The sequence below is a fragment of the Dipodomys spectabilis genome, unplaced genomic scaffold (assembly GCF_019054845.1).
Source record: "Dipodomys spectabilis isolate Male_0828 unplaced genomic scaffold, ASM1905484v1 ptg000145l, whole genome shotgun sequence".
Taxonomy (NCBI): Eukaryota; Metazoa; Chordata; class Mammalia; order Rodentia; family Heteromyidae; genus Dipodomys; species Dipodomys spectabilis.
In genome coordinates this window covers 14686959-14711338 of record NW_024870822.1, presented here as the reverse complement: position 1 = coordinate 14711338, position 24380 = coordinate 14686959, and the positions used below count along the sequence as shown (strand labels likewise).

At 38.4% G+C, this 24380-nt stretch overlaps 1 protein-coding gene and 1 pseudogene across 1 annotated transcript in view; both read left to right on the top strand.

The window, feature by feature from the left end:
* Positions 1-24380, top strand: part of Nell1 (neural EGFL like 1) — an 837848-nt gene that overhangs the window by 153408 nt on the left and 660060 nt on the right. The gene's annotated exons all lie outside the window — the stretch shown is intronic.
* LOC122117862 lies at positions 15018-15327 on the top strand (annotated as a pseudogene).

The following is a 24380-nucleotide window of genomic DNA, read 5'->3' as shown; positions in this document are numbered from 1 at the left end:
TTTGAGCCATAACTCTAGCTCTTTTCCTACTGGTTATCTGTGAGATGATATTTTTTTATTATTATTTCTGTTTGGGCAAATATCTGTCCTGTTTATTTTCACTTCCCATTGTAGCTGGGATAACAGGGGTGTAGCACTGTGCCCAACTATTGGTACGGAATGGGTATTTGGAACTTTTCTCCCTGGGCTGGTCTCAAATTTGATCCTTCTGATCTCACTCCCCTGAGTAGCTAGTGTGAGTAATTGAACTTATGGCAAATAGTTGTTTTTTTTTCCTTTGTCAGTCCTGGGTCTTGAACTCTGGGCTGGGGCACTGTCCCTGAGCTCTTCAGCTCAAGGCCAGTGCTCTACTACTTGAGGCACAGCACCACTTCTGTTTTTCTGGTGGCTAATTGGAGATAAGTTCTTATAGTGTACTATGTGATTTTTTTTGTTTCTCTTGTATATTCGTCCCCCATGGTATAACTCCTGTTTTCACTGTATTTGACTCTGGTGCCCTGCATCTTGTACATACATTTTTCTAATTTGAGGAGAGGAAGGGAAATAACAAAAAGCTGAAATAAGGATACAGGCTGACCCATTGCAACAATGAGATGTACAAAACACTATTGTTGAAAATGAATTTTACAACTTTTGGGGGGGGGAGGAGTTAGGGAGGTGGGGAGGGCAGGGATGGTAGGGGAAAAACAAAGGAGGGGGTAACAATGCTCGTAGGAAATGTGCTCATTACCTTACTCATGTAACTGTAACCCTTCTGAACAGTATCTTTATAATAAAAATACATATTAAAAAAAAGTCTCATGGATGTTCCTGCCTGGGCTGGCTTTGAACCACAATCCTCAGATCTCAGCCTCCTGAGTAGCTAGGATTATAGGTGTGAGACATTGGCTCCTAGCTGGCAAATAGTTTTTGGTCAATGTACACATTTGATCAATGTGTACTTTTCCCTCACAGACGTGGGAAAAGCACCAAGTATACCATTAAGGCCTACCATATAGCTGCTTTATGATAGCCAGGTAGCCATATTTGTAGAGATTTGGATGGAAGGATGAATGGAAGAGCTGCTCTAGGGTGTGTATTATTGGCTTTTGGACTATGTGCCTAGTCTTCTAGATAGTTCCATTAGTTTTGAATAGGTATCCTTTCTTTCTACCCAGTTCACTTGTAGGAGCAAAGATAATCAGCCTATGAATGTATGTTGTAAATTTCAGGAAAGGTGAAAGTATGATGAAGTAATTATAGTATTTTTGCTTTGCAAATTTGATGATTGTCCTCTTCCAGAGGAAGAAAGTGAATTTATATGAGGCATTTGGTGTTTTCCTGGCTTGATTCACAGCACAAGATGAACTGTACCCTGCTTTCAAGTTAAATTTACATGTGGCTTATGTCCATGGGAGCTCTGGCAGGCACAATGGAATAAAAGAGATGGTAATTTACAGATGGTTATGAACCTTAACTGATCACAGGTGAGATTAAGTGACACGTGTTCCCCCTGCTGGACAGCAATTGTGTACATATTGTATACATATGTTTTGCCTGTTTGGTGGACATAACACCATCATAAAATCCTGTGATTCTGTTTCTCAAAACTGCACTTGAAGCCTATAGGCAAGATTTCTTATCAAACCCATTAGATTAAGGCCTTGGGCACAGTATCCTGAGTACCCTATACTACTTTGGTATAGTATTATTGTGCAACTCGATGGCTGTAGTTTTCTTTGTTAAAATTATGAAAAGTGTATGGTATTTAGACTATAACCAGGCCTTAAATTCCACTGAATAGAAGTGGTTATGATTACCAGTTTTATTTCTGTTCTTCAGAAATTTTCCTTTGAATATGCAAACACATTTTTTTCCCAACAGTGAGTCAGCATTGTACATATTTCAGCTTGCTCTTTCCTTTAACAGACTGTAAGCATAATACCCTATGGATTTGTAGCTGGGACTCACTCAGGAAGAATAAAGGCTGCTTTGTTTCTCATAGGATATTCCGGGCAGCTTTGTCCCTTGGCAGTGTGTACAATGGCACTCACCTACAAGCTTGCAGCTTTCTGCTTTGAGCTGTAATACATCCCTCTTGACTGTCACAAACAGCAGTGACTATAGAAACAGGGCAGTGAGCCAGGAGCTCCTGCCCTTGGATCAGAATGTCCTGTCTTGGCTGTGTATTTAGGTGAGACCATGACAATGAATCTGTGCTGTGATGGGAATAACACAATTGAAGTGGATATGTGATGAAGGTTAATATGAGTATATTGCTAGATTTCGTTTTGTGTGGCTGAAGTGGAACTGATGCTGTCCAAGGTCAGACATGAAGTAAAAACCCTAAGAGAAAGTGTTGCTAGTGGTTAAGAATGAGCATCCATTCTTGGAGTTGCTTTTGACTCTGGATATGCCACTAGCTACATGACTACAGGCAAGTTACTTAACTTTTCTAAGCCTAGGGAAAGTATGAAAAGACAATGAAACAACAAGCAAGAATACAGGCCCTGAGTTCAAGCTCCTGTACCAGCACACACATGCATGCATGTGCACACGCATGCACACACACACACACACACACACTTATACACATACATCGCTAGGCACTAGTGGCTCACACCTGTAATCCTACCTATTCAGAAGGGTGAGATCTGAGGATCGTGGTTCGAAGTCAGCCCTGGCAGAAAAGTCCGTGAGACTGTTAACTCCAATAAATTACTCAAAAACAAAACCAAAAACAAAACCAAAAAACTAGAAGTCGTATTGTGGCTCAAGTGGTAGAATGCTAGCCTTTAGCAAAAGAAGCTTGACGACAGTGCCCAAGCCCTGAGTTCAAGCCCCATTGTCTTTTGATACTTTTCCCTAGCGAAGAGGACCAATCATCTTTCTTTCTATTGCCCAAGCCCTGAGTTCAAGCCCCATTGTCTTTTAATACTTTTCCCTATCAAAGAGGACCAATCATCTTTCTTTCTATATCACTGGCACATTACTTTCCAAACAAAACTGAGAGATTTGAACAAAGAAGGGGAAGTGGCTATCAAGTAGGTTGTCCATGGTGACCATCCCAGCTGTCAGTAGTTCAGCACCATACTTGACACTAAGCCATTATGATGATGCTGATATTAATGTTCCATCTGAACATGATGGTTCTTCTAGCATGTTTGAGCAGATCTGGAGTAAGCAGGATGACACATAAGAGTTATCTGGTTAAACAGGAGTTATTTTTTAATGTATGACTATTCCTGCCATGAAGGCACCTTCAAAAGGCCCAAGGCTATCATCCAACAGGCTAGACTAGCCTCTTGCTTCCAGAATCCATCAGTCTATTGGCAAAGATAATTCTTTTCTTTTTCTTTTTTTTTTTTTTGGGTCCAGTCGTGGGGCCTGAATTCTGGGCCTGGGCGCTGTCCCTCAGCTCTTCAGCTCAAGGCTAGCTCGCTACCACTTGAGCCACAGCGTCACTTCCGGCTTTTTTCTTTTTGCTTATGTGGTGCTGAGGAATCGAACCCAGGGCCTTGAGTATGCAAGGCAAGCGCTCTACCACTGAGCCACCTTCCCAGCCCTGGCAAGGATAATTCTTAGTAGGCTTTTGCCTTGCAACTTGGCTTCAGTTTGGCTGCCTGTTGAGTTGGCTGTCTCTCTGGTCATTTAATCACGGCTGCCTGTTCCACCGGTGCCATGTGCCACAGTGCCACGGCAGACATCTAAGTCATACCTGCCTGCAGCAGTTACTCCTGCTGGTGTTCTCATTTGTTCTCATCTTCTCACCCTCCCATCTCTTTCTGTCTCTGGCTTTTGCTATCTGCTTCTTTACATGCTAAGCTTGAAAGCTTGTTTGCATTTCTTCTCTATTTATTGATAGCACAGTTTTACAACTACTTTGCCAGCCCCACTCCATAGCATCTTTGCTGACAGGGAGAGGCTCAGCTTTGCTGAGCTTTCTGATCCTGACCTCTCAACATACCTTGATGTTTTCACATTCCTGCAACATTTTAACTGCACGGTGAATCCTGGACTGTTTGGTGGGATGGCACTTTGCTTCTCTGAAGTTAGAGCCATGCATCTGTGAGATTTGATAAGGCTTGAAAGCTTCACTTAGAGTAATTCTGAAATCTGGAAAAGAAAATGACTACAACCTTTGCAGTATCCATAAGCTGTTAAACATGCAAATTATGTGACTTAGCCTTGCTCTAAAGCTTATCCTTGACGAGCACTGGATGATTAATGGTGACCCAGTATTTGCAAGATGAATAACCACTGGGATTAACCAAAATGTCACTTCTTTCAAGAAAGCATGCAGTTATCCCTCAATGTGGAGTCGGTAGAAAGGGTTTGAACTCCATGCTGGGTATTTTGTATTTGCTTCTCTAGAAATACTGTCTTCCTTCCTTTCTTCACTCTGCTATCTGAATTCCTAGGGAATTATATTAGCAGTAATAATACACATGAGCTCTGGGGAAGGGGGAGAAGCCCTCTATTCTTCCAGCTTTTTTCCTGTGGAGTCACTCTGAACTCACTGTATTCTTTGACTAAATAAAGACCATGCTTCTAATCAAGTGGTCCATCTTGCATTCCCTGCCATTTTATGCCCAGGAAGGTAAGAAGTCCTTCAATCTGCTTACCATCTTTATAAACAGTAGGGGTACTATACAACCCCTTTCCATGTAATTGTTCCCCATCCATATTTTGTAAAGGATTCCTTTATAGTATATTATTTCCTTTATGTATTAAAATCTCAATCTACTGACTCCTGTCTCACCAGAACCCTGGCTATTACACAGGACTCTGGCTTCCCAACCTGCTAGCTTTGTGTCTTTGGGCACATTTCTCAACTGCATTGAGTCTTAGGTTTCTCCTCAGTCAAACAAGGATGACAATAATTCTCACTTCTGTAACCACATCAGAAAGAAACAGAGAATGTACAAATGCTGTGTCAACTGTCATGGGCCATGCATGAGGGAGCAGTTTCTTTCTCCCTGATGAGTCAAATACGCTCAAAGTGAACACTGGGGAAAATATCCTTTGAGTTTGGAGCATGTAGCTTTCCAGAGGACTCTGCCTCTTCAACTTCTGTGGTGAGAGTGAGAAACACCTTTGACAGGACAGTCCAAAACATCATACTCCAGAACTGAGCCCACAGGACCACCTTTTCCACAGTCCACAGGATGTCTCACCAGGAACTTCTTCAATGCAGAAAAACAGTAGTGATAAAATTAGTCTGAGCTGGAATGGATTTTATGCTTAGTCAAAGTTATATGATTAGAAAAGAAGAAATTGTCAGAACAGTGTTGAGGAGCATAAATAAAGAAAAGGCTTTTGTTTAGATGCTGAAATAATGATACAGGTTGACCCATTGTAACAATGCGATGAACAAGACACTATATTGAGACGAACTTTTCAACTTGGGAGTGGGGGGCGGGAGAAGTTGGGGAAGTGGAGAGGGGAAGGATGGTAGAGGAAAAACAAAGGAGGGGGTAAAATGCTCGACAGGAAATGTACTCATTACCTTACTCATGTAACTGCAACCCCTCTGTATAGTATCTTTACAATAAAAAAATTAAAAATTTAGAAAGGCCTTTGTTTTTCCATATTCAGAAAGTACAACATTTGAAAGAGGAAATCCTGGTACTTGTGCTTGCTGTCATCTGACACGTGCTGCTACAGAGAAATAACAATGGTCTTTACCCTGGAAATTGCTTTTGGAATCTGATGCCTAAGCTTCAGTCCGTCTAGTAGGTTCCTCTATTTTTTTTTTTTTTTTGTGCTGTTAATTTTAGGGTCTTGAACTCAGGGCTTCCTGTTTTGCTTAGCTTTTGGCCCTCAAGGCTGAGCTCTACCACTTGATTTTCTGGATTTTTTTTTCTGGTTAATTAGATATTAGTCTCATGGACTTTTCTGCCCAGATTGGCTTCAAAACCTGATCCTCAGATCTCAGCCTTCTGAGCAGCTAGGGTTACAGTCATGTAACATTAGTATGGACCAAGTGAGTTTCTCTTTATCATATCCATCACTTCACCTCATTATTGACGTTGAAGGATTTATCATTATGTGGCCTAGATCATTTAACTCTTGTAATTTATGGTGAACTTCATTGTCCCTCACTTCATTGTCCCTCATTCTCCTTCCCCTTCCCTTTGGTGAAGAATGTCAGTTCTTGGAGCTTGTTTTGTTTAAGTTCTAAGTACCTATCATCAGCACAACTGACTGGCACAGAATGGATATTCACTGACATTTGTTGAATGAATGAATGAATGAATGAATGTAATATTTGATGAGATGTGAGCAAACACTCTCAATTCAGAGAACTATAAATACCCAGGTCCCTAATGGATTCAAAGACACAGTTTAGTTGTAGAAATAGGAAAACTGCTGTTGGAAATTAGTGGCTTAAGAGAAAGGCTTTGGTTGTAGTCACATTATTGAGTTTTTATTCAGTTTCACCATTTTCCAAAATCATTTCTTAGTTACTTGGCTCACAGTTTTAACCCATTTTTCTTTAAAATGAGGGTTGGGAGCCCAGGTTTAGTGGTTCACATCTGTATATCCCAGCTATGCAGTTGGCAATGTTGGATAGAAAGGAAGAATGGTAGTTTGAGAAGATTCTATCTGAAAAATAACTGAAAGCAAAAAGCTGGGGACATAGCTCAAGTGTTAAATCACTTAGCAAGTGCAAAGACTCGAGTTAAACAGGACTGGCAGTATAGGCCAGTGGCAAAACATTAGCATGCATAAAGCCTTGAATTTGATTTCTAGAATGTTTTCACATATGTATGGAATCTAGAACTAAAATGGCAATAATAGCAAAAACAATAGGGTTGGTGTTTAAGAGGGGGGATTTGGGAAAATCAGTGTGAGAGAAGGAAAAAGTAGGGTTACTAGAAAGTGAAGAAGATTGAAGTATATCACATGTACATGAAATGTATAGATATATACCTATACGTATATATTAAAGTATAATGATGTTCACCAAATACTACTTGGTCAGGGGAAGAGAGAGATGAGTTAAAGGAATATAATAGAAAGAGTATGTTTATTTGAAGTATGCTGTCCACATGTATGGAATTATGACCCCCTTGTACTACTAATGCATGCCAATAAAAATATAGTATTTTTACACTGAATCAAAGGTTTAATTGAAAAAAAATAAGTAGAAATCATATAGATTGTCTAGCAAGTAGCCATTCAGTAAATATTCATTACTCTAAGCAGAATAGAAAGAATGAAACGTTTAGGAAGTATATGTATGAAAATGTCATTATGAAACCCATTATTTTGTGTGATTCATATATGCTAACAAAAAGGAATTAAAAAAGCATTTTGAAATAAAATTCAATGAATTCTGACCAGTGGGCGAGAAGACTTAATTACTTAGTTCCAGCTGTGTTCCTCAGCTTGTGTGACCATTGGCAAGAACTTACTTTCTTCAAGCATTGATGGTTTTTAGATGCCTTCAAATTACAATTTGATACAGTATACAAAGTACTGAGAATACATAGTGTTGGAGCATAAGAAAGTATGGTGCATGAATTTCATGCCAGTGGCTCTCATCTATAATCTTTGCCACTCAGGAAGCTGAGACCTGGAGGAAATTTGAAGCCAGCCTGGGTGGAATAGTCTATGAAATACCACCTCCAGTTAACCAGCCAAGAAGCTAAGCTGAGAGCCTCGCTTGGGCATGGCTCAAGTGGTAGAAGGCCAGCCATGAGCAAGAAATCTGAGTGAACATGAGGCCCCGAGTTCAAGTCCCAGTACAAGCAAATAAAAAGACCACAGTATACACATAGAAAGATGTCTTTACTCCTCTGTTTATGTTTATTTTTCTTGCATATACCATCAAGTTCTTTAATTAAGAGAAAAGAATACCATGTTTCTGGTGATCTTTCTATCCCAGTATCCCACACACATTGAATATGGAGGGAATCTCAATACCCCTTGGTTGTTTGTCTGACTGATTTGGTTGGATAGATATTAGAGTTAGTAGATGTCCCAAGGGATTAAGACGAGAAAGAAGAGAAAGGTAAAGAATAATTCTACTATTTGTGGAGGTGAAGGGAAAAACAAATCGTTTAAATAGGGATACAGGTGGACCCATTGCAACAATGAGACGTACAAGTCATTATGTCGAAAAACAAACTTTACAACTTTGGTGGGGGGGAAGGAAGGTTGGGGGGAGGATGGGTTGGGAAGGGGAAACAAAGAAGGAGGCTACAATGCTTGATAAGAAATAAACTCATTATCTTGCCCATGTAATTGTAACCCCGCTGTACAGTATTTTCACAATAAAAAAAGGAAGAAAAAAAGAATAATTCTACTTCCAAATTACCTAAATTGTCATTTTTTTTGCTCTCTTTTGTATATGTTTCAGGTGAAAAGAGAAAGTAGGAAACAAATGAGTAGTATCAGGGCTGGGAATGTGACTTAGTGGTAGAGCGCTTGCCTAGCATGCATGAAGCTCTGGGTTCAATTCCTCAGCACCACATAAACAAAAAATGCCAGAAGTGGTACTGTGGCTCAAGTGGTACAAAAAGGCTCAGGGACAGTACCCAGGCCCTGAGTTCAAGTCCCAGGATCAGCAAAAAAGAGTTAATATCTATTTAGCATACAACATCACATTTAACTTTCAAAGTAACCTATAGGTGGGAGCAGGGCTTTTTTAAGGCATCCCCATTCCATTTGGGTTATTAGTAGTATCAGGGAAGGCTAAGGTTAGTGGTGGGACCACAGCCCAGGCTGGCATGAGTCCCAAGTATCTCCAGTAAATAATAATTTTCCTACCTTTCCTCCTCTGACTTCACACTAAGCACTTCCTCCCCTCTTCTCACATTCCATGGGTAAACTTGTTTTTTGCCTCTGATAGAAACAAGAAACAACGAGAACCTCTCTCATTCCATTATATAGGCTCTGTATTTTTCATTACTTTGGATACTTTCTAAACTTCTATTTAGGACCACTACTTACTTCTACTTTGTGCCCAGAATCACTTGTATAGGACTTGCTCCAATCACTTTTCCCTCCCTTCTGTATTCCATCTCAGGCAGCAGGTACACATTCTATAAACACGTCATATGTAACTAAAAACCTTTAATGCTATGCTTTTCCCCAGCCAGTATCCCATGTATCTGCTTTTATTCACTGAGCATGGCTGGAAGTATGGTTCAAGTGTTAGAGCATCTGCCTTGCAGGTAGGAGGCCCTGAGTTCAATCTACCTAGTAGAATAACAACAAAACCCACAAAAATCTAAGATCTAGTAAATACTCTTATCTTCATTTCTTCTTTTCCTATGGTCTAGTAAAATTTAATTTGGTCCATAGCATCACACCAAAGCAACTGTTTTTAGTAAAGGGCACCAAAGATGTCCACATTAGCAGTTCTAAGACTCAGGTCTTCATCTGATCAGACCAGTCAAGTATAATGGATATAATCGATTGCTCTCTCTTTGAAAAAAATATTCTTCATTGTGTTTCAGGGCCTCTAAATATGTGGAGTAATCTTGTACTTAATTATCAGTATATTTTATTTTATCTTCACAACGTATATTGGTCAACTTTCACAGTCTTATAACTGACCACCTGTTTGGTCCCAGTCACCAACATTTCTCACCCGAATTGCTGCAATACTCTGCATCATGTTTTCTTGATACTATCTTCACCGGGCCCCTATTCTCTGTCTATTCTTAACCTACCTGCCAGTGTCATCCAATTGAATTGTATCATGCTGGTTCTCTACTTTTAATCTCATTTAATATAAAAAGTTGGTCCATAGGATGGTGTTTCAGCTTAAGGCTGTCTAGTCCCTTGCAGTTTCCTCAACCTCATCCCCTACCACTTTTTCCCCATGCTTACCTGGTCTAGGCATACCTGGCTCCTTAAGCCTTGAATGTCCCGTTGAGCACTCCTTATATATTCCTGCCTTCAGGTGTTTGCATTTCTGTTTGTCCTATATGTAATACTTCTATTTATTCCACAACTATTTTTTTTTAAAAAAACTTCCTTTCAGTCTCTTTTCAAATGCTTCTCATCTACAAAACTACTTAAAGACTCTCACAGCATTGATCTCTACCTCTCTTACTCTCTAATTTTCTTCTTTGTGGTTTTCAATCCTTGTATTTACTTGTGTTTTATGAGTGTTCATCTGCCCCCTTTTTCTGTCTTACTAGCTAAGAGGGAAAGGAGTCTTCAGAACTTAGTACTATGCCTAACCAGTGAGGTTAATACATTTCTGTTCAGTAAAAGAATGAATGACTGTTCTACATATTTCATTTGTATCTTATAATCATGAATCACAGGTCCTATTCGTTCAAAATCAAACTGATCAAATCAAAAAAATAAGTGAAGAAGATGGCCCCAGTTATTTGGATGCCACCAACTGGCCCACTGGTGGTCTCTTGCAGGGCCAGATGAATGAGAATATTTTATAATTAGTGCAGAACAGAAATAGCTGCTGACCAGGAGAGAAGTTCTGTTGGGCTTCCGCCTTTGTTGTATCTGGCCAGTGGTACAGATTTTGTCAGAAGAAGGTGAGATTGAGTGGGAGATATTGGGAGGAGCATGAAGAGTCAAAATTCCTTGTAAAAAACTACCAGCTAGGCTTCATGATTTATAAACATTATTATATATCAAGATTACACAGAACCTGGAAAGCATTTTTTCACCCTCTCATTTTACAGAGAGGTGAAGTTACTATATCAAACTCTAGCTCAGAAGAGTTAAAGCTGGAGGTGGCTGATGGGAAAGAAAAGGTGAAATACAAGAAAGGAAGGGGAACAATAAAATTGTGAGACAAAGGGCAAAGGGCGAACCGATGCATTAATGATACTCACAATACAATATGTTAGAAATGAACTTTACAACTTGGGGGGGGGGGTGATTGGCGAGTGGGAAGTGAGAGAAAAACAAGGGAGATAGTAACAATGTTCCACAAGAAATACACTCACTACCTTATGTAGGTAACTGTAATCCCTCTGTACATCACTTTGACAATAAAACTAAATAGAAAAACAACAAAAAAGAAAATGTATAGAAAGAAAGTAGCTGCAAGTTTCTCTTCAGATCTATCTTCTAATCCCTAGAAACATGTCCAGAATATTTAGATGAGGATTCAAATATTTACTAAATCTTTCAGAAAAGCATTTGTCAAACCTATATTTCTTTTTTTCCAGCTAGAATAATGCCACAGGGGATATAGAAATAAATATACATATCCTCTATGTTTTATTTGGAATGTAAAAATAACACAACAACTAGTGGACTGTATCACAAAATACTGTCTAATGCGATGCTGAACTGTGTGTATCAAGTGTATTTTTAAGTACCACTGCAATTGAGAAGGCATAACAGTGAACATCATTCTTTTCATTCATTATTTATTGAGTGTATTTTATGTGTTAGATTCTGTACTAGTTTTTGGGAAGAGATGATAATGTTGATGAGGTGATTTCACCTAGATAAAACATTGATACCAGGCAAACTACAGATACAGAAAGTAGACTAGAAGTTGCCAGGGACTGGAGAGTGTGAAGAGTAAAGAAAAGTCATTGCCTCATGGTTATAGAGTATCTGTTTAGGGTACTGAAAAGGTTTTGAAAACAGCCATAATGATAGGAGAACATTGTGAATATGATCAGTGGCACTGAATTATACAATAAAAAATAAAATAGCAAAAATTTTTCCTACATATATTTTACCATAATTACAATTAATAATGCAGTATTCAGAATCTGTTGAAGAGTATGCATTACACTGGCAAAATATTTATATGTGAAGTGTGTCAATAAAACAGTAAAATTTTCATGCAAGGAAACAAACCTCAAAATAAATATGAGAAAACTAAAATATGTCTTGTCTATGGGATGTAGCTTTTTAAAGGGAGGAGAAGAAGGAGAAAGAGACTGTACTGGTGGGTGAATATAGTCAGAAAAGTCAATATACAGATGTGAAAATAGAACTAGACAATTTGAGATGATGAGTGGGTTTGGGATAGATGCAGGAGAGAATGATGGTTGGGGCGACACTGATCAAGATGCATTGTACTCATAAATTGACATTGAATCCAGAAAGAAAATACCACCTAAATCTGCATGTTGAGCAGGTCCATCTTGAATCTGGGTAAGTGATCTATGAAGTGGGCTGAGATACAGTTTTAGTAAAAGTAAAGAAACTTCCTGAACTCAGTGTGAAAAGACCATCTCATTTACAAAGGAAAGATATTTAGGTTGGCATCAGACATTTTGACAGCCACATACAAAATAAGACAAAAGTAGAATTTTCAATAAAAGTCAAGGAAAGACACCATAAAAAAGCTTCTCAGTTTGACAGCTGTGTTGAGTCTTGGTGTATTATACAGCTAGTTATGTCCTAAGACGATCTTTCAGACCAAGCAACCAAATTATACAAAGGAGAAGAGAGTGCATGAAATTTATAAGAACTGCAAATAATTCACTAAGACTGGAGTTTCTTTAAAGTGGAATGACTCCTAAAGCCTTAGATTTTTGTCAAGTAGTTCATTTATTCTTTAATTTACTTTATTGATATTTCTTGAGCATTAATATTGAGTGCCTGATAATGTTCAGCCTGATATGCAAGAGAGAGAGAAAAAGAGAGAGGGTCCTTGATGAGATTTATATAAGGAGATGAGGGGGAGATTAGAAAGGAGAAAAATGCACAGAATATTTTCACTTGTACATGGAAATGTAGCATGATGTTCACTGGAATAATTCTTCAGTTACTCCAAATATTATCCTTCAAATGATAATTTGTATTTCACTCTCTCCATCAGTATAGTATTAGAAGTGCTGATGGACAATTTTTAAATTTCATTTTCTCTTTTTAATTAACATGATAATTCTATATATTTATGAGCTACAACCTGACATTTCAATACATATATATTATGTCCTTGGTCAAAAGCAAGGTAATTAGCATTTCCAATTTCCTTATTATTTCTTTATGCTTTGAATGAGTACTCTTAGTTCTTCAGAAAATGTATAATTAGTTATTGTAAACTGAAGTTCTTCTGTGCTATGTACATCACTAGATTTTACTCCTGTGTTTTGGTGCTATTCTCCAATTTTCTTTTCTTTTTTCTTTTTTTGCCAATGCTGGGGCTTGAACTTGGGGCCTGCGCTCTGTCCCTGAGCCTCTTCATGCTCCAGGCTAGTGGTCTACCACTTGAGCCACAGCACCACTTCTGGCTTTTTCTGTGTATGGGTGCTGAGGAATCGAACCCAGGGCTTCATGCTTGCTGGGCAGGCACTCTACCACTGAGCCACCTTCCCAGCCCTCTCCCATTTTCTTTCATCTCTGCTCCAACTCCCTGTTTTCCTAGTCTCTTAAGTCATTATCTTACTCTCTCTTCCACTGAGATAATTTCTTTAACTTCTGAATATAAGAAAGAAGATGTTTATTAGTCTTTCTGTGTCTGGCTTCTTAACACAATATCCTCTAGTTCCAACCATTGGAGTTGGTGAACAATTAATCATCTAGATATAAGTCAGAGGCAACAAAGCCAGTTTAATTACTATATCATCACTATATAGTTATAGGGAGAGGGCTGTGTACAGAAACTGATCAGACAGACAGGATTTGATTGTACAAGTGCTAAAAATAAATGAAATTAAAACTGTTATTCTTCAGTGTATATTCTTTTGATTTAGGTGATGAGTATGTCAGAACAAGTAAGAACTGCTTCCTGCTCCCCAGTAATAAAAAAAATCAGTATATTGCTGATTAAATCACAGGGTGGAAGAACAGAGCTTTTGTTTCACATGCTCTGATGAGTGAGCATCCTAAGGCTTATTGTAGTGCTGAATTGTTGACTCTGAGTATATGTTCCTGGGCCCTTTTATGTCAGTGAAGACACTTTGATTGTTAGTTAACAAAAATCAACTTGAATAATTTAAATAAAAAATGGAAGTTTATTAAGAGGTTATCTTATCGTCTTGTGGAGCAAAAATAAGGAAAAGGATTTGACTGGATTTCTGGAAAGATCTAGATGAACAATAAGCATTCAGGTGGCCCAGAGTCTCCTTACTTCTGCAAATATTGTGCATTATCTCATTGAGCCTCAAAATGAATAGGCAAGTAGGGTAGACGCCAGTTTATTTATGTAAAAGAGAAAAAAAAATCCCAGAGAGGTGAAGTGATTTGTTGGAGATCACATTCTAAGTTGATCAGTTAAGGCCAGAATTTAGATTAGGGACGTGTGTGTGTGTGTGTGTGTGTGTGTGTGTGTGTGTGTGTGTGTGTGTGTGTGTGTGTATGTACATGCACACACGTGCACATGTATGTATATGTATATGTGTGCATGTATATATGTATATGCATAGGTGTGTTATATATTTTTAATTTAACTTTATTGTCAAGGTGATGTACAGAAGGGTTACAGTTACACATGTAGGGTAGTGAGTACATTTCTTGTCGAACTTGTTACCCCTTCCCTCATTTGTCTCCCACTTTCCCTCCCTTCCCCAGGTTGTACAGTTCATTTCCAACATATTGTCTTGTGAGTATCGCTGTTGCATTGGTTTGCCCTCTGTCTGTTTTCTCACTATTTTGTTGTTGCCATTCCCTAATTCAGATAAATGTATAAATAATACCAAGGGTACCAAAATCAAGTACAGTGACCACAGGGAATAAACCGTAAGAAAATAAAACACAAAAGAAAAAAAAATCACATATTTTAATTTTGAAGTTATTTCATCATGACATTTCCATGCATGTGTATAACGTGCACTGATCATATCTGATCGTATTTGCTTCAATACATTTTATTTTCCTCTCATTGTTTTTCTCTTCCACATTCCTTTGCTTTTATCTCTTCTTTCCCCCTTAATTCTACATAGGAGAGCAGATTTGCAGTCCTCATCTTTGTGAGATTGTCTGATTTCACTTTCCATAGTCATCTCCAGTTCCACCTATTTTTCCTTCAGTAGGCATAATTTGATTCTTCTCTATAAATGAATAAAATGCCATATGTCTCTCTCTGCCATCTTGGAGCTTCTGGAGGCCTGCTGAGAACAGGACTTCTAAAAGGAAAAATGTTTGGAAGGCTGTGGTGCAATGCCATTTTTGCTGGCTTTAAGCAGGGTCTCTTGAACCAAAGGGAGCGAACAGCTCTCCTTAAAACTGAAGGTGTTTGTTTAAGCCTGAGGTGATACCAATTTCTACTTGGGCAAGAGATGTGCTTGTGTATACAAAGCAAAAAACAGTGACTCCTGGCAGCAAACCTAACAAAACCAGAGCAATCTGAGGAAAGGTAAGGGAAACAGTGGCATGGTTCATGCCAAATTCTGAAGCAACCTTCCTGCTAAGGTCATTGGTCATAGAATCCATGTAAATTTAAACTAATGAAAATATAAAATAAATCTGTGCTCTTGAAAAAAAATGTCATTGTGTTTTGCTATGTTCATTCACATGTTGATGGACGGCTAAAACCAATTCCATAACCTGGCTCTTGTGAATAGTGCAGGAATTAATAGGTTTGCAGGTATGAAAGACCATATGGAAGTTCTATGTTGAATTATTTGAGGAAGCACCAGAGGGATTTCTATAGTGGTTGGACTACTTTATATTCCCAGGGGAAAGGGGTTTTGTTCCCCTCATGTTTGCCAACATTTGTTGCACCCTCTCTTGATGGCAGCAAGAAAAGGGGTGAGGTAGAATCTTAGTGTAGTTTTGATTTGCATTTTCTTGATGGCTAAAGATGTTGAACATTAATTTCAAGTACTTATTGGTCATTTGTGTTTCTTCATTTGAAAACTTCAATTCATTTGCCCATGGACTGATTGGATTGTTTGCTCTTTCCATTTTTAATTTGTTCAGTTCTTTGTACTTTTGTTGGCTATTCATGAATAGCCGCCCCCCCCCCCCCCAAAAAATAGGAGGAATCCCATTCTGTAGTCAAGTCTTTTCATTCTGTTGATTGTTTCACTTTCTGTGCAGAAGCTTTTTAATTTAATGCAATCCTATTTGTCAGTTCTTAATATTATTTCCTGAGTGATTTGGTGTCCTATTCAGAAAGTTATTGCCTGTGCCTAGATCTTGAAGCATTTAACCACTATTTGAAATTAAATTACAAATTTATGTGTTGATTGCCATTGATCTACACTGTGTTTTCTCCCAACACCCTGTTTTGTATTCACAAAGTCAGGCCTCTCTTGTCCCAGAGTTTGGGCTTCAGCTTCCTTAGATAAGATTCACTCCTTGTTTCCCTATGTAATGTTGCAAGTACTTTCCAGCAAGTAGATTTCTATCTGTAAATCAGAGTCCAAGTCATAAGCAGTTTCCTGGGTCCACACTGATTCTGGGCTTGGTTGGTTACTTTCCTACTAGGGGTTTGCTTTGCCTTTGGGATTTACAGATAAAACATTTACTTTTTTGTTTTGTTCTTTTGGTCTCCATGGCTTTAAGGTTTGACCACAATACCTCTCCCAACCCTCCAAGGCACTAGTGACCAACTAAGAAGTATAGGGCGATAGAAGGCTTTTCTGGTCTCTGCTAGCTGAATAGGTTACAGATTTTTTAAATTTAAACTTTATTGGAAATGTTGAGATGTACAAGACACTGCATTGAAAACAAACTTTACAATGTTGGGATTGGGGGAGGGAGGAGTTGGGAAGGTTGGGAGGGAAGAGGGATGGTAGAGGAAAAACAAAGGAGGAGGTAACAATGCTGGATAGGAAATATACTCATTACCTTGCTCATGTAACTGTACAGTATTTTTACAATAAAAATGGAAAAATTTTTATTGGAAAGGTAATGTTCAGAGGGATTACAGTTACATAAGTCAAGTAATGAATAAATTTCTTTTTTTAAACAATGGCACCACTCCCTCATTTTCTCCCATTTTCTCCTAACTCCTCATCTCCTAAGTTGTATAGTTCATTTCCAGCATAGTGTCTAGTGAGTATTACTGTTGAATTGGTTTGCCCTTTGTCCCACTGTTTCTGTGATTCCCCTTCCCCTCCCCAAATCATATAAACTTACATACGAGACAAAGGGTGAAGAAATTAAAAAAAAAAAAAAAAACTGCGACAAAACGGAATAAACCAAAGAGGGGAAGATAACTGCAAATACTACAATAAACAACAGAGGGGGTCTGGGAAGGTGACTCAGTGGTAGAGTGCTTGCCTTGCATGCATGAGGCCCTGGGTTCGATTCCTCAGCACCACATAAGCAAAAAGAAAAAAAGCCGGAAGTGGTGCTGTGGCTCAAGTGGTAGAGTGCTAGCCTTGAGCTGAAGAGCTGAGGAACAGCGCCCATCTCAGAGTTCAGGCCCCATGACTGGACCCCCCCCCCAAAAAAAAAAAACAAAAACAAAAACAGAGGACCTCTTTGAACACTTCTGGAGCTTTCTGAAAATTTCTTTCCTTTTCTTATAGCTTCACTATGAGCATTTACATACTTCTTAGCTGTTTTGTCTGCCATTCTATGTTTCCTCAAAGAAAATCTTACATTGAATATATCTGGATTTCACTTTGTTTTTCTCTACTGTTTACTGTTACCTGTCCATGTCTGTCCATGACAACCATCTCTCCTTGCAACCAGGCACTTGATGTTTGTTTTCAGATTTGTAGAGATGCAGGGAAGTGCTGGTTGCCTCTGTTCTGCCATCTTTCCCCCGAATAGGACCCTTAGGACTCTTTTTTCCCAATATATATCTTTTATTGTAAAGATACTGTACAAAGGAGTTACAGTTACATGAGTAAGGTAATGACTATATTTCATATCAAGCATTGTTACCCCCTCCTTTGTTTTTCCCCTACCATCCCTTCCTTCCCACCTCCCAAACTTGAATCTATTCTTTTCCAATTAGCCTTGTATAAAATCTTCTCTTACTCATATGCTTTCCCTTATTTTATGATTCCCTCCCCTTCTTAATTTTTCCTTTGCCATTATTTTGGACTTAGAAATAAAGGAATCACTTGTGTGTCCTTAATAATAGTCTTATTTGAGACATGTCTGGAAACTGTCTTTAATTTATACCTTGTAACCTGAGCATGGAGGGACCACGAAGAAAACGGATAATTAAAGTGACAAATAGGAGATCTCCGTTGTCTCTGTGATTCTCTTATTAACATCCTTGAAATGCCTTATCAGAAATGGGCCATTACATTATAGTTTAAATGCTGAGAGTGAATTTAAAAAGGGTTTGAAACTTTATCAGACACTTTCTGAGCTTAGAGTTGTAGCCCATTGTTTCTTAAATTTTCCATTTTCCCCCCTCTACAATGAACAATAACTTTTTGATTAAACAGCTGGCAGTTGCTAGTGAATGCCTCACATTTAATAACAAAAGTCTTCCTTCAGAACAGGAAATTTTATCTAAATTGCTTTGCTCTTCTTTGGTGATTGTGAACTTCTGAAGTCTGACAGGACTGATAGAATGAAAAAAAAAGTGAAAATTTCTTTCAAGAAGATGACAATTACTTTTTAAAACAGCCTCAAACTAAATGAATAATTCAATGTACATGCTACAAAGCAGAAGTCAAGGCACACAAATTGTCCTTTCTGTAAACATTATTAAAAAACAATCAAGTTTGTATTGACACATTTATATTGAGAAGATTGGCTATAGGCAGCAGCTGACAGGGAAACCATGGAACTGTGATTTGGTAATAAAGACCTTCATTCTGTTTTTGTGAATAGGGGTCACTAGTATTCTGCTCTGTGCTAAGACCTTTATAAGTCAGTACACACTCCAACCCTAATTCTTCCTGCCCCACTGCTGGTACTTACTTTTGCTTCAAATCAAGTGGGATTCATTTCGCCTAGTATCATTTTTTTTTTTTTTTGTCAGTCATGGGGCTTGAACTCTGGGCCTGGGCTCTGTCCCTCAGCTCTTCAGCTCAAGGCAAGCACTCTACCACTTGAGCCACAGCATGACTTCTGGTTTCCTGGTGGTTTATTGGAGATAAGAGTCTCATGGACTTTCCTGCCTGGGTTGGCTTTGAACCATGATCCTCAAATCTCAGCCTCCTGAGTAGCTAGGATTACAGGCGCGAGCCACTGGCGCCTGGCACTTAGCATCATCTTATCTAGTCATATGTGCATAGCTTTTGGGCTTTTCTGCTCATCTGATAAAATTATCCTACATGTATGCTAATTATTGCAAATGAAGGAAACCATGGGGAGAAAACAACAATAGAGAAAAAGAGAGAACTGTAGAGAGGGTCTAATGAGAGCCTATTTTCCCAAAAGTTGGAGTTTGTGTTAATATGCTTCATTAAATATAGTCCTTTGCACTAAGCATTTGGGATCTTGAGGTCCCCTGTTTAGAGTATCTTCTACATATTCTAGTTCTTACAGATGAGGGAGATCATGTCATCTGCTTTTCTTTGAGTCTGGCTTACTTCACTTAATATATTTTTTCCAAGTTTTTCCGTTTCCTTATGAATGGAGCAATAGTATTCTGTCTGGTGGAAGTATAGAATTCCCTTGTATCTATGTACCATGTGTGCTATGAGATGGTTTTGTTTCCTTTGTGTGTTCTTCCCCCTGTGGTATATCTCTTGTTGTCACTGTACTTGATAGTGGTGGTACCCTGCATCTTGTATATACATTTGTCCAATTTGGAGAGGGGAAAGGGAACAACAAAATGCTGAAACAAGGACACAGGATGACCCATGGCAACCATGATACCCACAAGACAGTATACTGGAAATGAACTTTACAACTTTGGGGGTGGGGGTGGGGAGGAATGAGGGAGGTGGGGGGAGGGATAGTGGGAGAACAACAAAGGAAGGAGTAATAATTCTCGACAAGAAATGTATTCATTAACTTGCTCATGTAACTCTGCCCCCTCTGTACAGCATCTTTATAATAAAATAAAATTTAAAAAAAATCAAGTGATCTTAAGATGCAGACCCAGAGATCAGTCTCCTGTGGCTCAATATCTGGCAAAGAGGAACAGAGTGTATTTGGTGGGTGCAAATGGACAGTGTCTGGCTCATTCTAATTTTTACTTATATACAACTTTAACTACTACTTCAAATTAAATCACAAGTTTATTTACTGATTGCCATTGATCTATATTATAATGCCAATTATTCAAGGGCAGGGATATAATATTATTCTTATCAAAATAAGTTGATAAGTTATCTATCTATCTCTATGTATCTATCTATCTATCTATGTATCTATCTATCTATCTATATCTACTTGTTCATCTATTCCTCCATCCTTCATTCACATAACTGTTCATGGAACAATTCATCTCTTTATATATGTCATGAAAAGATGGGGTGCTAAATGAAGGATTCTTTCTTTGTATGGTTTTTTTTCATTCAAGTAGAAAAGTCTTTAGAAATGATGCTGCAGTGGAGAATCATCCCCATATGTCTGTCATTGTACCTTGAAATAGTCCCAGAGACTTCCATGTGATCATGGCTTCTGGGGTGGAAGATGTAGTCCAAGTCTGACAGCTGTGTGGGGCAGACAATACCAAATCAGCCTCTATCTGAGATTTCCATCTTCATCTGACTGCTCTGGTGCCCTTAAGTCTGATTTTTGAATGGCCTAGAAATTTGCGTTTTGTTTGTTCTAAGACCAGTTCTCACTATATATTCTAGATTCTGTTCACCTTTCCAAATGCTGACATTACAGTTATGGGCTATCACATCTGGCAGGAAGAAATTTACACTTGTGATGAACTTACAAGGTTACCTACCTACTCAAGTTTAGAAATTGCCAAGAAACCTATTGGCACTATCCAAGTGCTGACAAAAGACAAAAGACAAAAAACAAAAAGAATATCCTTGATTGAATTTTGGACACTTGCCAGCCTTGGGGATGCTGGTGTGTATGTGTGTGCTGGGTGACTTTATAAGGACTTAACAGACAGAGAACAAAATATATCCTTTGTTCCTCACCATAGCTGCTGGACCCTGACATATTCCACATGGGTTGTTTGGAAATGGTCAATTATTTGCCCATTTGGGGAGATATCTATTGCTCTGAAAAGCTTTAAACTGCCACATGAGAATGTCATGCTCACTGCATGACAGATGGCTTTTGGATGCTCATATATTATTATAACAAGTGGCAGATGGAGGTTGGATTAGAGGATAGTCAATATCCTTTCTGACCCTGTGAGTCCTTGTTGCTAAAGTGTGTTGAATATAAACAACAGACATTTGATTTATTATCACTAGCGAATAATATTTAAATCTTCTACCTTTTATACCCAATCTTCTTCTTTTGAGTTTATACCAAATCAACACTAGTCATGTGCAGCTATCATGGGGAGTATAAGTGAACATGTTGAGTAGCAGCCAGCAGCACTAGTGACTCATGCTTGTAATCCTAGCTTCTCAGAGAGATTGAGATCTGAGGACTGAGGCTTTAAGCCAACCAGGGCAGACGGATCTGTGAGACTCCACCAAAAGGTGGAAGTGGAGGGGTGGCTCAAGTGTTAGAGTGCCAGCCCCAGCAGGAGCAGATGATCCTGAGCTCAAGCCCTAGTACTGACACATGCACACAAGCACATAAACCCAGAGCCAATGGCTGTGGTTTCAAAGTGCCGTTGGTGGTACTATCTAGGGAGTGATTTTAGAGACTCATAGCCAATTCTTTTTCTATCATGTCATTGCCTCTGAGTTCCTCAGTTATAGAAACTATGATATTTATTATGCTTTCACCACTTGGCCAAGTTGCTCTGATAAGTTTTTTTTTGGTGTTTTGCCTGAAAATATTTCAAACAAAAGTATCTTTTAGATTAAGATGTGAAGACAGCAGCATCAGTTTTACCTAATAACACCAATATTGTTCCATTTGTAAACAGCACTTCAGCCTGTGTAAAGTATTATAGGAACCCATCCACTAGATGTTCATGGAAATCTGTTTACTGAAAGAGATATTGCTGTTAAAGGCATAGTGTGCTGCTGGTGGGTTACACCTGCAGTTGTAATTACTCAGGAGTCAGAGATCCCAAGGATTAGAACTTGCATTCAGCTTGGGCAGAAAAGCCTATAAGACTCTGTCTCCAAACTATCAAATAACTGGGATGGAGGCATGGCTCAAGTGGCAGAATGCTAGCCAAGGAAGCAGGCCAAGGAAGTGTGAAGCCCTTAGTTCAATCCCCAGCCATGGAAAAATAAAAGGTGGTAGATGAAAACTCTAAGGGCTTGGTGAGGTTGTGTTTCTTGCACAAGTCACAAAGCATACTAATAAAGGTAAGATGCAAGTGGAGGTTTTCTGACTCTTGCCCAATGATCCTTCTGTATCTGGCACTGTTTATGCAATCTTCTGATTGGATTTTTTAGAAGTGTAGAACTAAGGAACATAAGATCTTGCAGAAGTTTATACCCGGAGTTGAATTTCAGCTTATCATTTACTGAATGGTATTAGGCAAGTCACTTAGCCTCTCTGAACATCTGTCCCTAATATTGACTTCTTATAACTTCTACACATTTTACTTCTTTGAGCTACATGAGCAAATTTTGTTTTCATGGTGAGTATGTATTCAGCTTTCATTAGATGTTGAAGTCTACAACCTTCCTATAAGAAAGGCCTCCAAATATTTATAAATATTTGAAGTCCTTACTATTGTTTCTTAGAATATTTCTTTTAGAATTTTTATTGTAAACATGATGTACAGAGGGATTACAGTTACATAAGTCACATAATAAGTATATTTCTTTTTCTTTCTTTTTTCTTTTTCTTTTGTCAGTCATAGGGCTTGAACTCTGGGCCTGGGTGCTGTCCCTGAGCTCTTCAGCTCAAGGTGAACACTCTACCACTTGAGCCACAGCGCCACTTCCAGTTTTTTGGTGGCTAATTGGAGATAAGAATCTCCTGTCCAGGCTGGCTTTGAACCACAATCCTTAGATCTCAGCCTCCTGAGTAGTTAGGATTATAGGCTTGAGCTACTGGCCCCTGGCTTAATGAGTACATTTCTTTTTGAACAGGGTCAATTCCTCCCTTGTTTTTTTCCAGTGTTTTCCCTCCCAGACCCTCCCTCCACAAATTGTATGGTTCATTTTCAACATAGTGTCTAGTGAGTATCACTGCTGAATTAGTTCACCCTGTGATCTTTCTGTATTTCTTCAGCTTGAGCAGATCTGTTATTTAACCTTTCCTTGATTGATTTGACTCCCCAGATCCTTAGGGTATTGCTTGCTTCCATGTGAAATGTATCTGTTTATTATCTAAATTTCTAGAACTGCTTATGTTATATCTAGGAATATTGACTCAGATTAGAATGAGATAGTAGCTTCTTCCAATGTATTCACTTATGAGCTTATAAGCAAAATCTAGCTTCTACATGTAAGGGGAAACATGCATCCATTGGGCTTTCCTTTGGGACTTCCTTAGTTCACCTAACACTTTTTTTCAGGTCTTTCCATTTCTTTACAAATGGTATAATATCATTGTTTCTCACGGATGAGTAAAATTCCATTGTGTACTTACACCACATTTTCTTGATCTGTTTTTTCATTGAGGGCTATATAATAATGTAATTCCTTAGCAAGGCAAAATTAAAGTTCAGCAAAATGAAACACTAGGAAGCAGGTACTTGGAAGGAGTAGCATAGGGTCAAGGGAAACGGATGGATAAATGAAGAGAAGAAGATAGACAGAATGCAGACAAGAAGAGTGAGGGAAGGGGCGGGTAGGGTAAGGATGGGTGAGAATTGGCACTGATGAAGATATCGATGAAGTGACATTGACCAAGATATATTCCTTAACTTCTATGTTAAATGGCAACTCCTTTGTCCAACTAGTTAAAAATAATAAAAACATAAAAATAAACTCACTTCTTTTAAAAATGAAAAAAAAAACATTGTCTTCTTCTCATGGAATAGTTTAAGATCTCAGTCCTTTTTCAAGTCTTATCTTTGTCCAATATTGACCAAAAAAGGTAATGTTGGCTCTTCAAAATACATTTTTGTGTACCCTTAGATCTCATAGTCTGTGCCTGAGAAGTGTATCTACCCTAAACAAAGAAACTCCATCATTTTTCAAAGTTGAATTGTATCCCATTTGAGTTGTCTCTAATGTCTGCCTTTTAATTCTGATGGTGTTACACTACTAAATATATTATGATTGCAACTATCACATTACCTTCTTATCTTCCTATAGATGGAAGAAGCACACCTATTATTATACTACCTAATAACTGATACACATGCAGGGTAGTACGAACTTATGGAAGCTTGGTGTTTGACTATTATCCATAAATCAGAATCATTTTAGGATGCTATTTGGATTGTGAGCATCAAACAAAGAGTAAAGGCTAGAGAGGAGTAATGGGAGTAATTGTAATAGTATTATAGACATAAAATATGGTTAAGCAGAGCCAACATCTTTCACATAGCTCAAATGAGGAGAGAAAATGAAAATATTCAAATGTAGCTGGAGAGAAGGAAAAACATGAATTCGACAAGTGTTTTCTAAGCAGAG